The sequence below is a fragment of the Papaver somniferum genome, chromosome 8, assembly GCF_003573695.1.
Source record: "Papaver somniferum cultivar HN1 chromosome 8, ASM357369v1, whole genome shotgun sequence".
NCBI lineage: Eukaryota > Viridiplantae > Streptophyta > Magnoliopsida > Ranunculales > Papaveraceae > Papaver > Papaver somniferum.
Genome location: NC_039365.1, coordinates 65,665,689 through 65,670,955, shown reverse-complemented (window position 1 = coordinate 65,670,955; position 5,267 = coordinate 65,665,689). Strand labels below are relative to the sequence as shown.

The 5,267-nt window shown below is 38.7% G+C and overlaps 1 pseudogene; it reads left to right on the top strand.

Annotated features, from left to right (window-relative positions):
- The first annotated feature begins 4,381 nt into the window (after window positions 1–4,381).
- On the top strand, window positions 4,382–4,481 carry LOC113307118 (annotated as a pseudogene).
- The last annotated feature ends 786 nt before the right edge of the window (window positions 4,482–5,267 follow it).

The following is a 5,267-nucleotide window of genomic DNA, read 5'->3' as shown; positions in this document are numbered from 1 at the left end:
ATAATTATTTTCTCCCATTTCATCACTTGTAAACACTTTTGAGCAATGAAAAATATTTTGAGCGTGTTTACACAAAAAAAGAAAGAAAAGAGACCAGACCATTAGACCAACCAGAATAAATTCAATAAAGTCGACCACTGGTGCCCTTGTATATGCCAGTTGTGTTGACCTAGAGTTAGGTATATCGACCACTGGTCCCCTTGTATATGCCAGTTGTGTTGATATTAGTCAGACCGGTATCTCAGTCAATTAGGATAGGTTCACCTTGGCAGATACCTTCAGACAGATATGGGAAACACCGTTCACTTTTAACCATCTATTTATCCATCTTCTTAATCTTTCCATGTGATTGGTTGTCTCCGATTATGATGTACATAAACAATCTGACTAGAGCTCTGTCACTTATATATGAATTTTAGTATGTTGAGTGCAAACTCGTGTACAACAATTGGAATTTCGCATCAGGGTAAATCCTCCTATAGTCAATGATTGTATGCCAACCAAGGAGATTCTTTAGTGCCTTCCAAGGTTCTGCGTAGATAGATAGGTTCTGGAGTAAAGGTTTTGTGGGTACACCTCTGGTAAACCCTCCGGAGACAACACTCCGCCACTAGGGCCACCTAGCGGTTTAACGGCTTGCTGCACGTGCTAAGTGTAGTCATTTTTATTTTCTAGATTTGCTCGAGGACTAGAAAATAATAAGTTTGGGGGTATTTGATAGACATATTTTTGTGTCTACCCTGTCCTTAGTTTCATGTATTGTTGGTACTCGATTTTTTGTACTTATTATGGTATTTTATGTGTTTTTAGGTATTTTTGGAAATAAACATTCTTGGAAAAATCGGCTCGAAAAGTCGTCTAAAGCACCAGAAGGAACGTGTTATTCAGACTCTCACTTGTGGATAAGGGGCGCCTAAATGATAAGGGGTACCCAAAGGATATTTGCACCCAAGCAGCTGATCAGAGACACCCCTCATGGCATCTGCTATTTGCACCCCAGGACCGGATAGGAGGCACCCATCTTCTTCTTCACGGGAAAGATATTTGGCGGGAAAAGAAATCTCAACTGTGTGAGATTCTGGTCATGATATTATGGGGATATTTGTGTCTTTAAGACATGATTATCTTCTTACCATGATAGTAAGATTTTGTACGTGTCTTGAATGGAAGGAAATCGTATACTTTTGAATATTTTCGAAAACAGGGAAAGAATTATTCACGGAACTAATTGAAGATATTCTCTTCATTATTTGGCTCAATTAAGTGAGAAGATTTGGATATACCATACAACTCAGAAGACGTGTGAAAATGGAGAGGAAATATTCCCGTGAAATACTTTCATTAATTGTAAAGATCTTTTCGAGTAATTGAGATGATTTTCGACCTAATATTGGCTTCACAGTATAAATAAGAGTGTCTTGGGTATCAGTGAGAGGATGGGGAGTTTAGGGATCGTTTAGAGGAAACCCGGTTTAATCATTATTTTCTCCTATTTCATCACTTGTAAACACTTTTGAGAAATGAAAAATTATTCTGAGTGTTTTTCCAATATGCGGAGCTAAACCCAATCCTTGGGGCTGTGGAGGAAGTCGTTGTTTCGGTAAAAGTGATATATTTTTATTAATTAATTCTAACACCTGAGATCGTTGCTTTTATGAATAGACTCTTTAGATGTTTCCATCTAATCAGATTGGTTCCTAAACTCCTACAACCAACATGTTCCCATCCACTTAGATTGGTTAGTTCCAACCTTAATAAGCATAAATTTCTAGGCTCTGGAGTTTATTTGTTGCAACTAAGAGCTAACAAAAAGTTTCTTCCCCACCCCCAAACTTAAATCTAACATTGTCCTCAATGTTCTAAAGATGAAATTAAAAGCATGAACAATAAGAAACTGTTACCACTTGATGGATGGAAAAAGAAATAAGGAAGGATATTACCGTAAGCATGAGTACCTCCCAGGAAATGCTAAACTTAAAGTCTTTAGCTAGACATCAAATACCTAAAAAAGGATTGTCACCTTCCAAAGTCATATATCAATAGTCGAAACGATTGTGGGTCCATAAGACCAAATAGAGCTGACACCAGTATGAGACAACTGCACTGATTCAGAAAAATGAAAAGAAGGAGCACATCCTCATCTAAGGTTTCTGTCAAGACAACTGGGTTTACCCGCGGTGCGTAATTGAACTTCATATGTGTGTCTCGATAAATAGATTCATCCGAAAAACGGGTCTCTAATACCTGGGTTACCTCCTGTACAGTATCAGGAGGATCGGGTTGCGGAGTCTGAAAAGACTCAAGTAATATCTCAGATGTACAAGGATCGAGTCCCAAGTTAGGGACTCTAATTACGGATACAATACAATCACAAGAACCATCACTACCCCCGAACTTAGGGTTCACAGACAAACATCTAACTATTTCTTGAATTTCCGGATCTTCAGAGTCCCTAAAATACTCAAGAGATTCTTCTAGTTCTCTACCCCCAAACTTAGGGTCATCATTATTCTCAGAAAAACCTAAAACTATTGCCTGAATTTCTGGGTCCATAGAATCTTTAAAATACTCAAGAGCTTGTTTTAAAGATTGATCACATATCTGATCTAAGAGAATGGTTTCCTCAAAATCATCTAAAGAATCTACCAGTAAAGTGTCAAGCCAATTATCCTGAACCAAATCCTGAACTAAAGTGTTAATCATATTCACTTCTTCTAAATCATCGTTCTCAGAAGGTTGTCTAGTAACATTAAAGACATTTAGTTCAGTGGTCATACTACCAAAGGATATGTTCATATGCCCAGTCCTACAGTTGATGACAGTGTTAGCTGTGGCTAAAAATGGGCGACCTAAAATCACTGGGATTTGACGACTTGGGTCCTGAACATGCTGGGTGTCTAGAACAACGAAATCCACAGGATAAATAAACTTATCAACCTCAATCATAACATCCTCTATGACACAACGAGGGACTTTGACAGACCTATCAGCTAATTGTAGTGTCATTTTAGTCGGTTTCAACTTACCAAGACCTAGCTGGGTGTATACATGATACGGGAGTAAGTTAACACTAGCTCCTAAGTCAAGTAAAGATTTATCGACCATGTGATTACCAATCGCACAACATATGGTGGGGCATCCAGGATCCTTATACTTAGGGGGTGTTTGGTTCAGAAGAATAGAACTTACCTGACCAGCTAAAAAAAGCTTTCTTATGGACATTAAGCTTACGCTTTCGTGTACAAAGATCTTTAAGGAACTTGGCATAAGCAGGCATCTGCCTAATTGCTTCTAATAGCGGAATGTTGATGTTCACCTGCTTAAATGTTTCCATTATCTCGTTGAAAGTCGGCTCCTTCTTAAATTGGGGCTAACAAATGTGGATATGGGTCTCTAGGCACAAAGGTAGACCTATCAGGAATTTATTGGGAATCCTTAGAGACTGTTTCAGTTTCCTCGTCTACGGGATCCTCTTGGGAAGTAGAAGGTGGAACTACAGTATGTCCACTAGGAATGGCTACCTTATTGCCTACCGTTTTACCACTCCTAAGGGTTGTTATCGAGTTCACATGATTTGATGATTTCTCACCAGCTAAAGATATTTGATGGACTCCCCTAGGGTTGGGTTGTGGTTGACTAGGAAACTTTCCTTTTTCTCTCAATGTCTCATTTATCTGACTAACCTGGGTTTTCAACTCGGAAATAGCCTGAGATTTAGCCCGACCTATTCTCTTATTTTCTTCTAAACCTTGAGCAACAGATTGCTGAAACTGCACAGTGTTACGAGTTAACAAAGCAAGAGACTCTTCTAAACTCATAATCTTCTAATCCGAAGGGTTCTGAAACTGTGCCGGAGCTGAAGGATTCTTAGTATAGCCAAAACCTGGGGGAACCTGAGCATTACTAGACTGATCTTGATTCTGGCCCTTGGACCAAGAAAGGTTTGGATGGTTTCTCCATCCAGAGTTATAGGTTTCTGAATATGGGTCAAACTTCTGTTGGTTATCAAACCTAGTGTTGTTATAAAGAGCATTGACTTGCTCTTCAACAGCATGGCCTTCCCAAAAAGGCTCATTTCTTCCACTACTACCACTGAATGACCTAACTCTAAGGCTTCTAACCTTTTGGCTATAGCTGCTATTTTGTTATCTGACTCATAAGATCCTTCTACCCTATTAACATTTCCTCTACTTAGAAGAATTTTTTCTGGGGTTCCCTACTATTTTCCCACTGTTGGGTCTTATCGGCGATTTCTTTCAAAAATGTCATCGTTTCATCAACAGTTTTATTCTCAAACCCACTTGTGCATAAGGACTCAACCATGGTTGTTGTTTAATAATCTAATCCCTCGTAGAGGATCTGAACTAACCTAACCTTCTCCAAACCATGATGAGGACATTGAGATATCAAGTCATTGAACCTTTCTAAGTACCTATATAAAGATTCTCCCTCTTGTTGGGAAAAAGTACATATTTGTGTCTTAATAGACGATGTTTTTTGCCTTGGGAAAAACTTATGTATAAAGGCAGAATTAAGTTGGTCATAGGTTTCAATTGACTCAGAGTCCAAACTATACAACCAAGATTTGACTTTATCTTTTAAGGAAAAGGGGAATAACCTAAGTTTCAACGCATCATCACTTAGGTTTTTAATTTTCAGAGTACTACAAACTTCCTCAAATTCCCTAACATGAAAATAGGGGTTCTCATTCTCCTTCCCTAAAAACATTGGGAGCATCTGTAAAGTCCCAGGTTTCAGTTCATAATTTGCCTCAGTTTCAGCTAACTTGACACAAGACGGACGAGAGGTCCTAGTTGGGTTTAGCAAAGCTTTCAAAGTTGTCATTTCTGACACTACCAAAGGACTAGGAGTACTTGGGTACTTTTCTCACAAAGAGACAGATTCTCAAAACTGAAGTTTCCAAAAACGGGTTCTCAAAAGAAGAGTCTTCGAGCTCCCCGCCTTCACAAGAAGAACTACTAGGTTTTTCACTAATCAAACGACCTAGAGTGTTTCTTTTCCAAGCCCGTTTAAAAACTTCGGGCATACACTAGAAAAACAAAATCAAAAAGAAAAGTCCTACAAATGAAGGGATGTTCTATGCAAACACAAACAAGGCTGACTCCACCACAGAAAACCTACTGATTTCTAGCAAACAAAAAGCATGATGGCTCCACTTAGATTGTTTCTAGACCAGCTTATAATTCTTCGAACGGGAATTCGTTAGAATTTAAGCAAACCCCTTTGGAATCAATCCGAGTTAAAGT